Source organism: Macaca fascicularis, chromosome X (assembly GCF_037993035.2).
Source record: "Macaca fascicularis isolate 582-1 chromosome X, T2T-MFA8v1.1".
In the NCBI taxonomy this organism is placed as follows: Eukaryota; Metazoa; Chordata; class Mammalia; order Primates; family Cercopithecidae; genus Macaca; species Macaca fascicularis.
The window spans coordinates 83,333,525-83,354,447 of NC_088395.1; the positions used below are offsets into that span (position 1 = coordinate 83,333,525).

The 20,923-nt window shown below is 39.2% G+C and overlaps 1 long non-coding RNA gene across 2 annotated transcripts in view; it reads right to left on the reverse strand.

The window, feature by feature from the left end:
- The window catches only part of LOC135969035 (uncharacterized), a 175,206-nt gene that overhangs the window by 40,797 nt on the left and 113,486 nt on the right, over positions 1–20,923 (reverse strand). The window contains exon 2 of one of the 2 annotated variants that reach the window (XR_010584088.2): positions 16,704–16,813. The exons of the other annotated variant lie outside the window; for it this stretch is intronic. This is a non-coding gene — a long non-coding RNA (uncharacterized lncRNA). The remainder of the gene's footprint in view (positions 1–16,703; positions 16,814–20,923) is intronic. 2 annotated transcript variants of the gene reach the window in all.

A 20,923-nucleotide genomic window follows, 5' to 3' on the forward strand; every position in this document is an offset into this window, starting at 1 on the left:
ATCTGACTCATTCCCATGCTATCAATCTGGTGGAGCTCCCTAGTATGTCTTGCCACTGGCAGAAAGCTAAAACAGTTAACTAAGTTACAAGCAGTCTGTCTTCAGACTAGAGAACTGCCCCAGGTCATGAAACTCCTTGCCCAGCACAAAATCCATGGCTCCCAAACCACACCTCTTTCAGTCCAGTCCTGTGAAACGGGGTTGCCCAACTCATGCCACACTCACCTCTGAAGTCCAATTCTGGGGGTTCTTCCCCAATTCAAGACTAAATCTCAAATCTCAGTCCAGAGACTCCCCAAACCAATGACTGCTGCTTGTGCTGGCTGGGAGGTTCCCATGCAGCCCACTGTGAGCTAGAATCAGGAATGGTCATGCTCTATTTGTGCTAGGGTCTGGAAGCATGTGCAAAAGACTTCCCACTGCCACTCCTTCTCACAGTCTCTCTACTGCGATCCAGTACTGGGTAGGGTCAAAGACCTCCCTTGTGGCCTGGATTACCTGGGTCTCCAGTGGAAATGTATATCAGAGAGACATTTCCTACCCTTCTTGTGCATTGGGGACCCACTCCCAGTTTTCTGACAGACCCATGACATGGTGCGCTGCCTGCCATGTTTTACAAAGTATCTGAAGTTTCTTTTGTTTTTATGTTGAGCTCCTGTGTTTCTTCTTGGATAAAAATCCACAGTATGAATCTCTACACACAATTTTGCTATTTCCAAGTAAATGAGATGCACCAACAAAGCCCCTAATCTGTCATCTTGGAGAAAAAAAGCCATGTTTATCCACATTTATCGTCTAATAATTTTACCATGAATTCTATTTTGTCTAAAATTCAGGTTGCTACATATGCCTCAAATATACTTTTACATCCTTACTTTTTTTTCCAATTTATGTCATTTTGTTTTAGGTATATTTCTTATAAACAGCTATGTTTTGGGGTTTATATTTTGTTTGTTTGCTTTGTCCAATCTGACAGTGTCTGGCTTCCAACGGAGAAATTTGCTTTATTTTTATCAAAGCAATGTGTCTGTATAACACACACACAAATAATAAAATTCCATTGTTCACAAGGGCTCACAATAAACTATCCTGAATGTCTGTTTTCTCCTTTATTCTTCAACATTTTAATATGTCTGCTTCTGTTCTTGGGGTAGTAACTTCCTTAACTCTAAGTAATTTACTTATTTTGAAATTTCTTGGTTTATTTACTTTAGATGTCATTTATTTACTCTTTTATAAGAAAGGTGAGAATTTAAGTCACACTCACTCTTCAGTTTTAATTATATTATTTTAGTTCATCTTGTTCCATCTGTATTTAAAAGTATCTCTCATCTGCCCATTATGCATTTTGTTGAACAATATGAAACTCCTAATTTTAGTTTAAAAATGGTTGGATATCAGCAAATTCACATTGTTTAGCTTAATAAAAAGAAGCTAACAGTATTCCTATGTTTTCTTTCACTTTTCTTCACCAATTTCCTCCTATCACCTTCTGTCACCTGTATCTTTATTTTTATAGTTGTGTAATGCTCCAAAATCATCATAAAATATTCCTTGCTATGCATATAGGTTGAAAAATGAATAAACAGCATGATTTACACTAGTATTAAAGAAAAATTGGGGCTGGGCATAATAGCTCACTCCTGTAATCCCAGCACTTTGGGAGGCTGAGGCAGGTGGATCACAAGGTCAGGAGTTCGAGACCAGCCTGGCAAATATGGTGAAATCCCAGCTCTACTAAAACTACAAAAATTAGCTTGATGTGGTGGCACACACCTGTAGTCCCAGCTGCTTGGGAGGCAGAGGCAGGAGAATTGCTTGAACCCGGGAGGCGGAGTTTGCAGTGAGCCCAGATCATACCATTGCACTCCAGCCTGGGTGACAGAGTGAGACTCCATTAAAAAAAAAAAAAAAGAGAGAGAGAGAAGAAAAAAGAAAAATTGGAAGTTAAATATGAGGAAATCTAGAACAGACAGAAAGATTGTGACAATAAATACATGAGATATTGAAAAACAATTCAAGATGCACAACATCCAACTTACGGGAGTTCAAGACAGAAGAGAAGAAAAGAATAAGGCAAAGAAAACTATCAAGAAATTATATAAGGTTAAATAAGGTTTCTCATTGCTCAAATGGTTCAAATTGAAATGGCCCTTAGAGTGGTGACTGGAGTAAATAGGAAAGGACCCCACAACACGGTGCATCTCAACAAAATTTTAGAACAAGAATAAGTAAAAACTGGTAAAAATAAAAATTCCAAAGTAGGGTCAGATAACATGAGAGAAATGAAAATTAGAATGTCATCACATCTGTTATTAGTAAGCAGCACAAGATTCTAGGAGACAAGTAGGTAGGAGAGAGTCTGAGAAGTAGAATTGTTGACACATAGTCTTTGAGTATTTAAAACTTTTATAGATACTGCCAAATTATTATCCTAAAATGCTTAAACAATTTATACTCCTAAAACCAGTGCATAACAATGTTCATTTCCCTTCATTCTCTCTCACATTAAACAGGGACATGGATGCAGCTGGAAACCATCATTCTTAGCAAACTATCACAACAACAGAAAACCAAACACCGCGTGTTCTCACTCATAGGTGGGAACTGAACAATGAGATCACTTGGACTCGGGAAGGGGGACATCACACACCGGGGCCTATCATGGGGAGGAGAGAGGGGGGAGGGATTGCATTGGGAGTTATACCTGATGTAAATGACGAGTTGATGGGTGCTGACGAGTTGATGGGTGCAGCACACCAACATGGCACAAGTATACATATGTAACAAACCTGCACGTTATGCACATGTACCCTAGAACTTAAAGTATAATAATAATAAAAAATAAATTAAAAAAAATTTTTTTGCCATAACTTCAATATGACAGGTGATAATTGTTTTAATTTGAATTTGTGTGATGAAATTTAGCTTTTAAAAAAGTATTGACAGTTGTGTTCTTTTTATATTTTTCTATAGAGTTTATATAGATTGTATTATTGTTTAAAATACTTGGTATTCTTCTCAGTGGGGCTCCTCCCTAGAACAGGCTTATACTCTTGTCTCACAGACATCAGACTTGGCTATGTGACTACCATGGTCAATGGAATGCATTTGGACGTGAAATATGCCACTTAGGAGAAAGGTTTAAGAAACCTTTTATAATTCACCAACTTTTCTCTGCCACAAGATTAGTAATGTCCTAGATAGAGGCTGCTCTTTCAGCTAGAGTTTTAAAGTGAAGACAATAGACAGCAGGGCCACAGCTGATCTGATAGAGACATGTAGCCTGAGAAGTAAATAAATATTTGTGGTTGCAAACTACAGGTATTTTTAGGCTTTTTTTTCACTCTAGTATAATTTAATATAAGCTAACCGATACAGGCGTATCCACCAGTTATTTAATTAATTAGCAACATATATTTTATACTAGATATATTCACCATTGTTTGTTGTGTATGTTACAATTTTCAGTATTTTATATGGATTTTAATCTTGTTTATTATATTTTGTAATTATTGTTATTCATTATGTGCTTTTAAGAAGTTTTACAATATTTATATAGTCAAACCTGTCAATCATTTTTATTACAGTTTGTGGCTTTTATGCCATATTTAGAAGAAAACCTTTCCCCAAACCATGATTTTTAAAATCCTTCTCAATATTTATTTTTAATACCTCTGGAATTTTGTTTTGTACATTTAAAATATTTAACTATTTGATAAATTAACTTATTTCCAGTGGCCAGCTCATTGTTTCAATATCAATAAATTGTTAGTCTATCCTTTACCTAATAATTTAAAATATTTCCTGTGTTATATATTAAATTACATAAGCTTAGACCTGTTTTAAACCTGTTATATGGTTTGGCTCTTGTGTCTCCACCCAAATCTCATTTTGAATTGTAATCCCCATGTGTCAAGGGAGGTACTAGTGGAAGGTAATTGTATCTATGGGAGCAGTTTTCCCCATGCTGTTCTCATGATAGCAAGGGAGTTCTCATGAGGTCTGATGGTTTTAAAGTGTGGCACTTCCCTTTAGCTCACCTCCCCTCCTGCCACCTTGTGAAGAAGGTACATGCTTCTGCTTAGCCTTCGGTAATAATTGTAAGTTTCCTGAGGCCTCCACAGCCATACAGTACTGTGAGTCAAATAAAACTACCTGATTTGAAAATTACCCAGTCTCAGGTAGTATCTGTATAACAGTGTGAAAACGAGCTAATACACTCTGTCCCAGTGTTCTGTCAGACTATTTCTGCACTTATATTAATTACCATGGATTTATATCTCAACATTTGGTAGGGCTATCCCTCACTATTTAATTTTTTTTCAGAATTGAAGCATTATTATTAAATGTTTCATTTATGCAGGTAATATTTAAAAATATTTAATTACATAAAAATAGAATCTTCATCATGTCATTCCACTGCTTAAAACACTCAGGCCTTTCCTCTTTATTATACCTTTTATGACTTGTCACAACCCCAGGTGAGAAATCGAAGCACATAGGGAAGTGAGCTTTGAATTCCCTGTGGTGCTATGGGAAGCACTAACATCATAATTGGGACCCATCTAACATCATAATTGGAACCCATCTTTTACTTCCAGAGTACCCCAAAATGTAGAGTGTATTACAAAAGGTGAATGAACCTAGGGACTTCCTGATTTAATCTAATTATGGGGAAAGGAGCAAGTGAAGCAGATGAATTCTCCAGTCCTAATCCCATAAACCAAATTGAACTTCCCATTTATTATGACCCTATAAAAATACAAAATCAAGCAGAAAAAACTAGATCGTACTCCAGGCTACCGGTTTTGGTATTGCTTTATTCTTCAAACAAAATTACATGTACATTTTCAATACACTAAAAAAAGACACACTATTTAAAAGAAGAGTTTTCTGTGACACATTTGCTGAAACCCTAGCACTCCAGGAAATACAATTTCACAACTCAGAGTTCTGCAAATTCCCCCAGAGATCTTGATTCCTTTTTTTTTTTTTAATTTTAATTTTTAATTTTTTAAATTTATTTATTATTATTATACTTTAAGTTGTAGGGTACATGTGCATAACGTGCAGGTTTGTTACATATGTATACTTGTGCCATGTTGCTGTGCTGCACCCATCAACTCGTCATTTACATCAGGTATAACTCCCAATGCAATCCCTCCCCCCACCCCCCTCCCCATGATAGGCCCCGGTGTGTGATGTTCCCCTTCCTGAGTCCAAGCGATCTCATTGTTCAGTTCCCACCTATGAGTGAGAACATGCGGTGTTTGGTTTTCTGTTGTTGTGATAGTTTGCTAAGAATGATGGTTTCCAGCTGCATCCATGTCCCTACAAAGGACACAAACTCATCCTTTTTGATGGCTGCATAGTATTCCATGGTGTATATGTGCCACATTTTCTTAATCCAAACTGTCACTGATGGACATTTGGGTTGATTCCAAGTCTTTGCTATTGTGAATAGTGCCGCAATAAACATACGTGTGCATGTGTCTTTATAACAGCATAATTTATAATCCTTTGGGTATACACCCAGTAATGGGATGGCTGGGTCATATGGTACATCTAGTTCTAGATCCTTGAGGAATCGCCATACTGTTTTCCATAATGGTTGAACTAGTTTACAACCCCACCAACAGTGTAAAAGCGTTCCTATTTCTCCACATCCTCTCCAGCACCTGTTGTTTCCTGACTTTTGAATGATCGCCATTCTAACTGGTGTGAGATGGTATCTCATTGTGGTTTTGATTTGCATTTCTCTGATGGCCAGTGATGATGAGCATTTTTTCATGTGTCTGCTGGCTGTAAGAATGTCTTCTTTTGAGAAATGTCTGTTCATATCCTTTGCCCACTTTTTGATGGGGTTGTTTGTTTTTTTCTTGTAAATTTGTTTGAGTTCTTTGTAGGTTCTGGATATTAGCCCTTTGTCAGATGAGAAGATTGCAAAACTTTTCTCCCATTCTGTAGGTTGCCTGTTCACTCTGATGGTAGTTTCTTTTGCTGTGCAGAAGCTCTTTAGTTTAATGAGATCCCATTTGTCAATTTTGGCTTTTGCTGCTGTTGCTTTTGGTGTTTTAGACATGAAGTCTTTGCCCATGCCTATGTCCTGAATGTTACTACCTAGGTTTTCCTCCAGGATTGTTATGGTATTAGGTCTAACATTTAAGTCTCTAATCCATCTTGAATTAATTTTCGTATAAGGAGTAAGGAAAGGATCCAGTTTCAGCTTTCTACTTATGGCTAGCCAATTTTCCCAGCACCATTTATTAAATAGGGAATCCTTTCCCCATTTCTTGTTTCTCTCAGGTTTGTCAAAGATCAGATGGCTGTAGATGTGTGGTATTATTTCTGAGGACTCTGTTCTGTTCCATTGGTCTATATCTCTGTTTTGGTACCAGCACCATGCTGTTTTGGTTACTGTAGCCTTGTAATATAGTTTGAAGTCAGGTAGCGTGATGCCTCCAGCTTTGTTCCTTTGACTTAGGATTGTCTTGGAGATGCGGGCTCTTTTTTGGTTCCATATGAACTTTAAAGCAGTTTTTTCCAATTCTGTGAAGAAACTCATTGGTAGCTTGATGGGGATGGCATTGAATCTATAAATTGCCTTGGGCAGTATGGCCATTTGCACGATATTGATTCTTCCTATCCATGAGCATAGTATGTTCTTCCATTTGTTTGTGTCCTCTTTTATTTCACTGACCAGTGGTTTGTAGTTCTCCTTGAAGAGGTCCTTTACATCCCTTGGAAGTTGGATTCCTAGGTATTTTATTCTCTTTGAAGCAATTGTGAATGGAAGTTCATTCCTGATTTGGCTCTCTGTTTGTCTGTTACTGGTGTATAAGAATGCTTGTGATTTTTGCACATTAATTTTGTATCCTGAGACTTTGCTGAAGTTGCTTATCAGCTTAAGGAGATTTTGGGCTGAGACAATGGGGTTTTCTAAATATACAATCATGTCATCTGCAAACAGGGACAATTTGACTTCTTCTTTTCCTAACTGAATAGGCTTGATTTCTTTCTCTTCCCTAATTGCCCTAGCCAGAACTTCCAACACTATGTTGAATAGGAGTGGTGAGAGAGGGCATCCCTGTCTTGTGCCAGTTTTCAAAGGGAATATTTCCAGTTTTTGCCCATTCAGTATGATATTGGCTGTGGGTTTGTCATAAATAGCTCTTATTATTTTGAGGTACGTTCCATCAATACCGAATTTATTGAGCGTTTTTAGCATGAAGGGCTGTTGAATTTTGTCAAAAGCCTTTTCTGCATCTATTGAGATAATCATGTGGTTCTTGTCTTTGGTTCTGTTTATATGCTGGATTATGTTTATTGATTTGCGAATGTTGAACCTGCCTTGCATCCCAGGGATGAAGCCCACTTGATCATGGTGGATAAGCTTTTTGATGTGTTGCTGAATCCGGGTTTCCAGTATTTTATTGAGGATTTTTGCATCGATGTTCATCAGGGATATTGGTCTAAAATTCTCTTTTTTTGTTGTGTCTCTGCCAGGCTTTGGTATCAGGATGATGTTGGCCTCATAAAATGAGTTAGACAGGATTCCCTCTTTTTCGATTCATTGGAATAGTTTCAGAAGGAATGGTACCAACTCCTCCTTGTACCTCTGGTAGAATTCAGCTGTGAATCCATCTGGTCCTGGACTTTTTTTGGTTGGTAGGCTATTAATTATTGCCTCAATTTCAGAGCCTGCTATTGGTCTATTCAGGGATTCAACTTCTTCCTGCTTTAGTCTTGGAAGAGTGTAAGTGTCCTGGAAATTATACATTTTTTCTAGATGTTCCAGTTTATTTGCGTAGAGGTGTTTATAGTATTCTCTGATGGTAGTTTGTATTTCTGTGGGGTCGGTGGTGATATCCCCTTTATCATTTTTAATTGCGTCGATTTGATTCTTCTCTCTTTTCTTCTTTATTAGTCTTGCTAGTGGTCTGTCAATTTTGTTGATCTTTTCAAAAAACTAACTCCTGGATTCATTGATTTTTTTGGAGGGTTTTTTGTGTCTCTATCTCCTTCAGTTCTGCTCTGATCTTAGTTATTTCTTGCCTTCTGCTAGCTTTTGAACATGTTTGCTCTTGCTTCTGTAGTTCTTTTAATTGCGATGTCAGAGTGTCAATTTTACATCTTTCCTGCTTTCTCTTGTGGGCATTTAGTGCTATAAATTTCCCTCTACACACTGCTTTAAATGTGTCCCAGAGATTCTGGTATGTTGTATCTTTGTTCTCATTGGTTTCAAAGAACATCTTTATTTTTGCCTTCATTTCGTTATGTACCCAGTAGTCATTCAGGAGCAGGTTGTTCAGTTTCCATGTAGGTGATCAGTTTTGATTGAGTTTCTTAGTCCTGAGTTCTAGTTTGATTGCACTGTGGTCTGAGAGACAGTTTGTTATAATTTCTGTTCTTGTACATTTGCTGAGGAGTGCTTTACTTCCAATTACGTGGTCAATTTGGGAGTAAGTACGATGTGGTGCTGAGAAGAATGTATATTCTGTTGATTTGGGGTGGAGAGTTCTATAGATGTCTATTAGGTCTGCTTGCTGCAGAGATGAGTTCAATTCCTGGATATCCTTGTTAACTTTCTGTCTCGTTGATCTGTCTAATGTTGACAGTGGAGTGTTGAAGTCTCCCATTATTATTGTATGGGAGTCTAAGTCTCTTTGTAAGTCTCTAAGGACTTAATTGATGAATCTGGGTGCTCCTGTATTGGGTGCATATATATTTAGGATACTTAGCTCTTCCTGTAGAATTGATCCCTTTACCATTATGTAATGGCCTTCTTTGTCTCTTTTGATCTTTGATGGTTTAAAGTCTGTTTTTTCAGAGACTAGTATTGCAACCCCGCTTTTTTTTGTTCTCCATTTGCTTGGTAAATCTTCCTCCATCCCTTTATTTTGAGCCTATGTATGTCTCTGCGTGTGAGATGGGTCTCCTGAATACAGCAGACTGATGGGTCTTGACTCTTTATCCAGTTTGCCAGTCTGCGTCTTTTAATTGGAGCATTTAGTCCATTTACATTTAACGTTAAGATTGTTATATGTGAACTTGATCCTGCCATTATATTAACTGGTTATTTTGCTCGTTAGTTGATGCAGTTTCTTCCTAGCCTCGATGGTCTTTACATTTTGGCATGTTTTTGCAATGGCTGGTACCGGTTTTTTCTTTCCATGTTTAGTGCTTCCTTCAGGGTCTCTTGTAAGGCAGGCCTAGTGGTGACAAAATCTCTAAGCCTCTGGTCTTTGATGATGGTGATGTACTGATGGGGTTTTGGTATAGGTCTCCTTCCTGTTTGATAGTTTTCCTTCTAACAGTCAGGACCCTCAGCTGTAGGTCTGTTGGAGATTGCTTGAGGTCCACTCCAGACCCTGTTTGCCTGGGTATCAGCAGCAGAGGCTGCAGAAGATAGAATATTTCTGAACAGCGAGTGTACCTGTCTGATTCTTGCTTTGGAAGCTTCTTCTCAGGGGTGTACTCCTCCCTGTGAGGTGTGGGGTGTCAGACTGCCCCTAGTGGGGGATGTCTCCCAGTTAGGCTACTCAGGGGTCAGGGACCCACTTGAGCAGGGAGTCTGTCCCTTCTCAGATCTCAACCTCCGTGTTGGGAGATCCACTGCTCTCTTCAAAGCTGTCAGGCAGAGTCGTTTGCGTCTGCAGAGGTTTCTGCCAAGTTTGTTATTGTTTACTGTGCCCTGTCCCCAGAGGTAGAGTCTACAGAGACAGGCAGGTTTCCTTGAGCTGCTGTGAGCTCCACCCAGTTCGAGCTTCCCAGCAGCTTTGTTTACCTACTTAAGCCTCAGCAATGGCGGGCGCCCCTCCCCCAGCCTCGCTGCTGCCTTGCCGGTAGATCACAGACTGCTGTGCTAGCAATGAGGGAGGCTCCGTGGGTGTGGGACCCTCCCGGCCAGGTGTGGGATATGATCTCCTGGTGTGCCTGTTTGCTTAAAGCACAGTATTGGGGTGGGAGTTACCCGATTTTCCAGGTGTTGTGTGTCTCAGTTCCCCTGGCTAGGAAAAGGGATTCCCTTCCCCCTTGCACTTCCCAGGTGAGGCAATGCCTCGCCCTACTTCAGCTCTCGCTGGTCAGGCTGCAGCAGCTGACCAGCACCGATCTTCCGGCACTCCCCAGTGAGATGAACCCAGTACCTCAGTTGAAAATGCAGAAATCACCGGTCTTCTGTGTCGCTCGTGCTGGGAATTGGAGACTGGAGCTGTTCCTATTCGGCCATCTTGCTCCGCCCCCCCATTCTTTTCTAATAATAGCCAATTGCCCAGTTCCCCAGTGGTAATGTGTATCATGAAGATAGTATCTCTTACCTTTTGCTCCGTGAAGACTTACAGTTTCCCCTTCCTTCCTTCCTTCCTTCCTTCCTTCCTTCCTTCCTTCCTTCCTTCCTTCCTTCCTTCCTTCCTTCCTTCCTTCTTTTTTTCTTCCTTCTCCTCTCTCCCTCCCTCCTCTCTCTTTCTTTCTCCCTCTCCCTCTCCCCTTCCCTCCCCCTCTCCCTCTCCCCCTCCCTCTCCCTCTCCCTTTTCTCTTGTCTCCTCTCCTTTCTGTTCCTTTCCTTTCCTCTCTTTCTCTCTTTTTTTCTCTTCTTTCTTTCTTAAATGGGGTTTTACTCTGTCTCCTAGGTGGAGTGCAGTGGTGTAATCATGACACACTGCAACTTCAATCTTGGCTCACTGTAGTTTTGACTCCTGGGCTCGAGTGATCCTTCCACCTCAGCCTCCTGAATAGTTGGGACTACAAGCATGTACCACTATGCTTGTTTTTGTTTTGTTTTGTTTTCTTAGTAAAGATCAGGGGTCTTGCTATGTTGCCCAGACTGGTCTCGAACCACTGAGCTCTAGCAATCCTACCCACCTTGGCCTCCCCAAATGCTGTGCCCAACCAAGACTTGCAGTTTTCTGCTGGACCCATGGATCAGGCAACTGTCCACAGTTTCTTTCAAAGTATCCAAGCTTTCTTCCACTTTTTCTGTTGAGCTCCCATGTTGTTTCTTGGATAACAGTTCACAGTGTGAGGGTTGGGCGCTGTGGCTCACGCCTGTAATCCAAGCACTTTGGGAGGCCGAGGTGGGTGGACCACCTGCAGTCAGGAGGTCGAGACAAGCCTGACCAACATGGTGAAACATCGTCCCTACTAAAAATACAAAAATTAGCTGGGCATGGTGGTGCATACCTGTAATCCCAGCTACTTGGGAGGCTGAGGCAGGAGAATCACTTGAACACAGGAGGCGGAGGGTGCAGTGAGCTGAGATGATGCCATTGCAATTGTCTACATTGTCAACCAAAAGGAAGAAGCTGAAAAAAAAATTAATTTAAGTAGAAAGTTTATTTGGGCCAAGCTTGAGGAACTAATTTATACACTCCAAAAACAGCGTAAAAACGTTGCTGTTTCTCCATATCCTCTCCAGCATCTGTTGTTTCCTGACTTTTTAATGATTGCCATTCTAACTGGCATGAGATGATATCTCATTGTGGTTTTGATTTGCATTTCTCTGATGACCAGTGATGATGAGCATTTTTTCATATGTGTGTTGGCTGCATAAATGTCTTCTTTTCAGAAGTGTCTGTTCATATCCTTTGCCCAATTTTTGATAGGGTTTTTTTTTTCTTGTAAATTTGTTTAAGTTCTATTAGCCCTTTGTCAGATGCATAGATTTCAAAAATTTTCTCCTCTTCTGTAGGTTGCCTGTTCACTCTGATGATAGTTTCTTTTGCTGTGCAGAAGCTCTTTAGTTTAATTAGATCCCACTTGTCCGTTTTGACTTTTGTTGCCATTGCTTTTGGTGTTTTAGTCATGAAGTCTTTGCCCATGCCTATGTCCAGAATAGTATTGCCTAGGTTTTCTTCTAGACTTTTTAGGGTTTTAAGTCTTACATTTAAGTCTTTAATTCATCTTGAATTAACTTTTTTGTAAGGTGTAAGGAAGGGATCCAATTTCAGCTTTCTATGTATGGCTAGCCAATTTTCCCAGCACCATTTATTAAACAGGGAATCCTTTCCCCATTGCTTGTTTTTGTTAGGTTTGTCAAAGATCAGATGGTTGTAGATGTGTAGTGTTATTTCTGAGGCCTCTGTTCTGTTCCATTGGTCTATATATCTGTTTTGGTTCCAGTACCATGCTGTTTTGGTTACTGTAACCTTGCAGTATAGTTTGAAGTCAGGTAGCGTGATGCCTCCAGATTTGTGCTTTCTGCTTAGGATTGTCTTGGCAATGTTGGCTCCTTTCTGGTTTAATATGAAATTTAAAGTAGTTTTCTCTGGTTCTGTGAAGAAAGTCAATGGAAGCTTGATGGGGTAGCACTGAATCTATAAATTACTTTGGTCAATATGGCCATTTTCACTATATTAATTCTTCCTATCCATGAGCATGGAATGTTCTTTCATTCCTTTGTATTCTCTTTCATTTCATTGAGCAGTGGTTTGTAATTCTCCTTGAAGATGTCCTTCACATCCCTTGTAACTTGGATTTTATAGGTATTTTATTCTCTTAGGAGCAATTGTGAATGTTTGTTCACTCATGATTTGGCTCTCTGTTTGTCTGTTCTTGGTGTATAGGAATGATTGTGATTTTTGCACATTGATTTTGTATTCTGAGACTTTGTTGAAGTTGTATATTAGCTTAAGGAGATTTTGAGCTGAGATGATGGGGCTTTCTAAATATACAATCATGTCATCTGCAAACAGAGACAATTAGACTTCCTTTTTTCCTATTTGAATACCCTTCATTGCTTTCTCTGGCCTCATTGCCCTGGCCAATACTATGTTGAATAGCAGCAGTGAGAGAGGGCATTCTTGTCTTGTGCCAGTTTTCAAAGGGAATGCTTCCAGTTTTTGCCTATTTAGTATGATATTGGCTGTGGGTTTGCTCTAAGTAGTTCTTATTATTTTGAGATATGTTCCATCAATACCTAGCTGATTGAGAGTTTTTAACATGAAAGGCTGTTGAATTTTGTAACAAACCTTTTCTGCATCTAATGAGATAATAATGGTTTTTGTCATTGGTTCTGTTTATGTGATGGATTGTTTATTGATTTGCATATGTTGAACCAGCCTTGCATCCCAGAGATAAAGCTGACTTGTTTGTGGTGGATGAGGTTTTTGATGTGCTGCTGGATTCTGTTTGCCAGTATTTTATGGAGGATTTTTGCATCGATCTTCATCATGTATATTGGCCTAAAATTCTATTTTTTATGTGTCTCTGACAGGATTTAGTACCAGGATGAGGCTGGCCTAATAAAATGAGTTAGGGAGGACTCCCTCTGTTTCTATTGACTGAAATACTTTCAGAAGAAATGATACAAGCTCCTCTTTGTACCTCTGGTAGAATTAGACTGTGAATCTATCTGCTCCTGGACTTTTTTTGGTTGGTAAGCTATTAATTATTGCCTCAATTTCAGAACCTGTTATTGGTCTACTCAGGGATTCAACTTCTTCCTGGTTTAGTCTTGGGAGGCTATATGTGTCCAGGAATTTATCCATTTCTTCTAGCTTTTCTAGTTTATTTGTGTAGAGGTCTTTATACTATTCTCTGATGGTAGTTTGTGTTTCTGTGGGGTCGGTGGTGATATCCCCTTTATCATTTTTTATTGCGTCTATTTGATTCTTCTCTCGTTTCTTCTTTTTTAGTCTGGCTAGTGGTCTATTTATTTGTTGATTGTTCCAAAAAACCAGTTTCTGGATTTATTGATTTTTTTGAAGGGTTTTTTGTTTCTCTATCTCCTTCAGTTCTGTTCTGATCTTAGTTATTTCTTGTCTTCTGCTAGCTTTTGAATTTGTTTGCTCTTGCTTCTCTAGTTCTTTTGATTGTGATGTTATGGTACTGATTTTAGATCTTTCCTGCTTTCTCTTGTGGCCATTTAGTGATATAAATTTCCCTCTACACACTGCTTTAAATGTGTCCCAGAGATTCTGATACATTGTGTCTCTGTTCTCATTGGTTTCAAAGAACATCTTCATTTCTATGTTCATTTTGTTATTTACCCAGTAGTCATTCAGGAGCAGGTTGTTCTATTTCCACGTAGTTGTATGGTGTTGAGTGAGTTTCTTAATCCTGCGTTCTAATTTGGTTGCACTGTAGTCCGAGAGACAGTTTTTGTGATTTCTGTTCTTTTGCATTTTCTGAGGAGTGTTTTTCTTCAAATTATGTGGTCAATTTTAGAATAAGTGTCAATGTGGGGTGTTATTAATTAAATTAATAACAATTAAAAGTGGGATGTCAAAGTCTCCCACTATTATTGTGTAGGTCTCTAAGAACTAGCTTTATTAATCTGGGTTCTTTTGTATTGAGTGCATATATATTTAGGAGAGTTAACTCTTCTTGTTGAATTGATCCCTTTACCATTATGTATTGCCCTTTTCTTTAAATCTTTGTTGGTTTAAAGTCTGTTTTATCAGAGAATAGGATTGAAACTCCTGCGATTTTTTTTTTTTTTTTTTTTTTTTTGCTTTCCCTTTGTTTGGTAGATCTCCCTCCTTCTCTTTATTTTGAGCCTGTGTGTGTCTTTGCATGTGAGATGGGTCTCTTGGATACAGCACACAATGGTCTTGACTCATTGTCCAACTTGCCAGTCTGTGTCTTTTAATTGGGGGCATTTAGCCCATTTAAGGTTAATATTGTTATGCGTGAATTTGATTCTGTTATTATGTTGCTAGTTGGTTATTTCACCCACTAATTGATGCAGTTTCTTCATAACATCTATGGTCTTTACAGTTTGGCATGTTTTTGCAGTGGCTGGTACTGGTTGTTTCTTTCCATGTTTAGTGCTTCCTTCAGGAGTTCTTGTAAGGCAGGTGTGTTGGTGACAAAATCTCTCAGCATTTGCTTGTCCATAAAGGATTTTATTTCTCCTTCACTTATGAAGCTTAGTTTGGATGGATATGAAATTCTGGGTTGAAAATTCTTTTCTTTAAGATTGTTGAGTATTGGCCCCTACTCTCTTCTGGCTTGTAGGATTTCTGCCAAGATATCTGCTATTAGCCTTATGGGCTTCCCTTTGTGGTTAGCCTGACCTTTCCTTCTGGCTGTTCTTAACATTTTTTCCTTCATTTCAACCTTGGTGAATCTGACAAATATGTGTCTTGGGTTGATCATCTCGAGGAGTATCTTTGTGGTGTTCTCCATATTTCCTCTGAATTTGAATGTTGGCCTGCCTTGCTATGTTGGGGAATTTCTCCTATATCACATCCTGGAGAGTGTTTTCCAACTTGGTTCCATTCTCCCTATCACTTTCAGATATACCAATCAAACATAGATTTGGTCTTTTCATACAGTTCCATATTTCTTGTAGGCTTTGTTCATTTCTTTTCACTCTTTTTTCTCTAATCCTGTCTTCTCACTTTATTTCATTAATTTGATATTCAATCACTGATATCCTTTCTTCTGCTTGATCAAATCAGCTATTGAAGCTTCTGTATGCTTCATGAATTTCTTGTACTGTGGTTGTCAGCTCTATCAGGTCATATAAGGTCTTCCCTACACTTGCTATTCTAGTTAGCCATTCATCTAACTTTTTTCAAGGTTTTTAGCTTCGTTGCAATGGGTTAGAACATACTCCTTTAGCGTGGAGAAGTTTGCTATTACCAACTTTCTGAAGCCTACTTCTGTCAACTTGTCAAACTCATTCTCCATCCAGTTTTGTTCCCTTGCTGGCAAGAGGTTGTGTTCCTTTGGAGGGGAAGAGGCATTTTTGCTTTTAGAATTTTCAGCCTTTCTGCTCTTGTTTCTCCCCATCTTTGTGGTTTGATCTATCTTTGGTCTTTGATGTTGGTGACCTACAGATGGGGTTTTGGTGTGGATGTCATTTTTGTTGATGTTGATGCTTTCTGCCTGTTAGGTTTTCTTCTAACATACCGACTCCTCAGCTGCAGGTCTGTTGGAGTTCCCTGGAGGTCCACTCCAGACCCTGTTTGCCTTGTTATCACCAGTGCAGGCTGAAGAATAGCAAATATTGCTGTCTGACCCTTCCTCTGGAAGCTTTATCTCAGAGGGGCACTCACCTGTATAAGGTGTCTGTCAGCCCCTACTGGGAGGTGTCTCCCAGTCAGACTATACATGGGTCAGGAGGCAGTCTTGAGGAGGCAGTCTGTCCCTTACTGGAGCTCAAACCCTATTCTGAGAGAACCACTGCTCTCTTCACAGCTGTCAGGCAGGGACGTTTAAGTCTGCAGAAGCTGTCTGCTGCCTTTTGTTCAGATATGCCCTGCCCCCAGAGATGGAATCTAAGGAGGTAGTAGGTCTTGCTGAGCTGTGGTGGTCTCCGCCCAGTTCTAGTTTCCCGCCACTTTGTTTACACTGTGAGCATAGAACTGCCTATTCAAGCAGCACTGGTGGACACCCCTCCACCTACCAAGCGTCAGCATCCAAGGTCAATCTCAGACTACTGCACTAGCAGTGAGCAAGATTCCGTGGGTGTGGGACCCACCAGGCCAGGCACAGGAGGTAATCTCCTGGTCTGCCAGTTGCGAAGACTGTGGGAAAAGTGCAGTAATTTGTCAGGAGTGTACTATTCCTCCAGGTACAGTCTCTCACGGCTTCCCTTGGCTAAAAAAGGGAAATCCTGCCACCTCTTGCACTTCCAGGTGGGGTGACACCCAGCCCTGCTTCTGCTCACCCTCCATCAGCTGCACCCACTGTCCAACCAATCTCAATGAAGCAAACTAGGCACCTCAGTTGGAAATGCAGAAATCACCCGCCTTCTGCATCTATCTCGCTGGGAGCTGTAGACCCAGACTGCTCCTATTCAGCCATCTTGGAAGCAACCTGTTTGGGAATTCTTAATTCTAAAAAGCAGGATCAGCAGAAGCTGGGGAGGATGGTACATAAATAATAAGATGCTTGACATAAGGAGATCCCCAAAAGAGTATGAACCACCACAAAGGCCAGAACATCAAAAAAGCAAGAGAACCCAATAGATAAAGTCACCTACTTCAACACTTCTGTTATAACGCTGCAGGTCAAGTAACTTTTTAAAGGTCAAAGTAGAGTCACATTCAACTTACAGTTTTAGATATCACTCATTTTTTTTCACTACCTCCTCTTTTACGCAGCCTTGTGTAGACTCTAAGCACCCAGAGATTTCATTTTTACTGCAGAGACACTAAACATACTTACAAAAAAATGACCAGACTACATATAAAGTTAGAACTCTGATTCACAACCTGTAGCAACATGCCTAGGAAACCAGTCAATTTTCTACAGTGACCAACACAGGAAGCCAACTGTATATGTCAAACTTGTAGAAAGTCTGACTACCGTTTCTCCTAAGAGGTCCAGAAAGCCAAACAATAACAACTGGAATAGTTGTTCCCAAATGGCCTAGGAATGATTGATAACTTATAGCCTCCCTAATCTTGGAGAAGTTTTAAATTTAGGGCTTGCTTTCAACTTAGGACCAAAAAGAGAAAGTCAGATATGCATCTCTAGCAAATCACCTAGGATGCTCCACTTCCAGTTAACCTGCCTACAGCTTCTCCATGTCAACAGCCTCTAACAAGGGCATATCTGAAGCCTTCCATTTTTTCACTATAAAACTTTTACACTTCTCTGCTTGCCTTTGAGTCTCTGTCAAAATGCAAGTGATGATAGTTGACTCCTTTTCTATAGCAAGTTCTGAATAAACAGACTTTTCTTGTTCTCATGCCATTGGTCTTTATTTATTTCCACACTGCTCTGGAGATCTTGACTCCAACAGCCAGAATGATCTTCTCAAAGCATAAAGATAATCACATCACTTTCATTATCCCATATCTACTTAAAATACACAAATGGCTTCCCATCACATTTTTTCTTTGTTTGTTTGTTTGTTTGTTTTTAGATGGAGTCTGGTTCTGTCACCCAGGCTGGAGTGCAGTGACACAATCTTGGCTCACTGCAACCTCTGTCTCCCAGGTTCAAGTGATTCTCCTGCCTCAGCCTCCTGAGTCACTGGAAATACAGGTGTGCACCACCACACCTGGCTAATTTTTGGATTTTTAGTAGTGATGGGGATTCGCCATGTTGGCTAGGCTGATCTAAAACTCTTGACCTCAAACGATCTGCCCACCTTGGCCTCCCAAACTGCTGGCATTACAGATGTGAACCACCACACCCAACCCTGTGACATTTTTAATAAACTTCATTTTTAGAACAGTTTGATTTCCAAAAATAAGTGAAGATAACACAGAGTTTTCATATGTTCAGCACCTGATTTCTCCCAATATGAACTTCTTATAGTAGTAAAAGAATGCCTCATTTTATTTCATTCACTTTATTGCCCTTTGCAAATATTTTGTTTTTTAAAATTGAAAATTTGTGGCAACCTTGCATCAAGCAAGCCTTCCAGCACAATTTTTCCAAGAGCATGTGATCACTTCATGTCTTCATGTCACATTTTGGTAATTCTCATAACATTTCAAACTTTTTCACTAATATATTTGCTATGGTGATTTGTGATTAGCGATATTTGATGTTACTACTGTAATTGTTTGGGGGTGCCACAAACCACATGAGATTGTGAACTTAATGAATGTTGTGTGTGTTCTGACTGCTCCACCAAGAAACTGTTTCCCATTTTTGTACCTCTCCTAAGGCCTCCATATTCCTAGAGACCTTGAGACACAATATTTAAATTAAGCCTAGTCATAATCCTATGACGGTCTCCAAGAGTTCCAGTGAAAGTAAGAGTCACACAACTTTTATTTAAAATCAAAAGCTAGAAAGGATTAAGCTTACTGAGGAAGGCATGTTGAAACTCAAGATAGGTTGAAAGCTAGGCATCTTGCACCAAATAATTAGCCAAACTGAAAATGCAAAAGAAAAGTTCTTGAAGGAAATTTAAAGTGCTACTTCAGTGAGCACATGAATGAATAGGAACTGAATAGTTTCATTGCTGATATGAAGAGAGTTTTAGTTGTCTGGATAGAAGATCAAATCATTCATGACCTTCCCTTAAACAAAAATCCCTTCTCTTAAACACAGAGCAAGACTCTAGCTCTCTTCAAATCTGTGAAAGCTTAGAGACGTGAGGATGCTACAGAAGAAAACTTTGAAGCCAGCAGGCATTGGTTCATGAGATTTAAGGGAAAAAGTCATTTTTATAACACAAAAGTCCAAGGTAGAGGAGCAAGTATTGATGTAGAACATGAAGGAAGTTATCCAGAGGATCTAGCTGAAATCATTGATGAAGATGGATACACTAGAAAACAAACTTTCAATGTAAACAAAACAGCCTTCTGTTGGAGGAAGTGGCCATCTAGGACTTTTATAGCTAGAGAAACGTCAATGCTTGGCTTCAAAGTTTCGAATAATGGGCTGACTCTTGTTAGGGATTATTCAGATGGTGACTTTAGGTTAAAACCAATGCTCATTCACCATCAAAAAATCATAGGGCCCTTAAGAATTATGTTAAATCTATTCATCCTGTGCTTCTTAAATGCAACAAGGCCTGGATGACAGCAAACTGTTTACAGCATGGTTTACTAAATATTATAAGCCCACTGTTGAGATCTGTTGCTCAGAAAAATAGTATTCATTTCAAAGCATTACTGGTCGTTGACAATGTACCTAGCCGCCCAGGTGCTCTGATGGAATACAATGAGATTAATGTTGTTTCTATGCCTATTAGCACATCATCTATTCTTCAGCCCATAAATCAGGAGCAATTTTTATTTTAAAGTCTTCTTATATAAGAAATACATTTTATAAGGCAATAGCTGCCATAGATAATGATTTTTTTTCTCATGAATCTGGGCAAAGTAAATTAAAAACCTTCTAAAAAATTGAACATTATAGATGTTATTAAGAACATTTGTGATGCCGGGGTGGGGGGGGGAATAAAAATATCAATATTAACAGGAGTTTGGAAGAAGTTGATTCCAACATTCATGGTTGACTTCGAGAGCTTTAAATTTTTAGTGGAAGAAATAACTGCAGATGTGGTAGAAATAGCAAGAGGAGTCAAATCAGAAATAGAGCCTGAACATCCAAATACGAAAAGAAGTCAAATTATCTCTCTTCACTGACTATATAATTCTGTACTTAGAAAACCTGAAAGACGCTTCCAAAAGGCTACTATAACTGATAAGTGATTTTAGCAAGGTTTCAGGATACAAAATCGATCTACAGGAACCAGTAGTATTTATACACACCAATACTGCCCAGGCTGAGAGTCAAATAAAGAATACAATCCCAGTTACAATAGCCATAAAGAAAATGAAAAACCTAGGAATACAGCCACCTAAGGAGATGAAAATTCTCTACAAAAGAACTATGAAACTCTGCTGAAAGAAATCACAGGCAATACAAGTAAGTGGAAAAACATTCCATGCTCATGGATTGGAAAAATAAATATTAAAATGGCCATACTGCCCAAAGCAATGTACAGATTAAATGCTATTTCTATTAAACTACCATGTCATTCTTCACAGAATTAGAAATACATCTACTCTACAATTCATATGGAACCAAAAAATAGACCAAATACTCAAAGCAATCATAAGAAAAAAAAAAAGCTGTAGACATCACACTATCTGACTTAAACTATACTGTAAGGCTAGAGTAACCAAAACAGCATGGTACTCCTCAAAAATAGACACATAAACCAATGGAACAGAATAGAAAACTCCATAATAAAGCCACACATGTACAATCATCTGATCTTTGACAAGGCTGACAAAAGCAAGCAATGGGGAAAGGGTTGTCTATTCGATAGATGGTACTAGGATGACTGGCTAGCCATAGGCAGAATGAAACTAAAGCCTTACCTTTCACCTTATAGAAAAATTAACTCAAGATGAATTAGAAATTGAAATGTAAGACCTCAAGCTATAAAAATCCCAGAAGTCAACCTAGAGAATTCCCTTCTTGACATTAACCTTGACAAAGAATATTTGGCTAAGTCCCCAGAAACAATTGCAACAGAAACAAACATTGACAA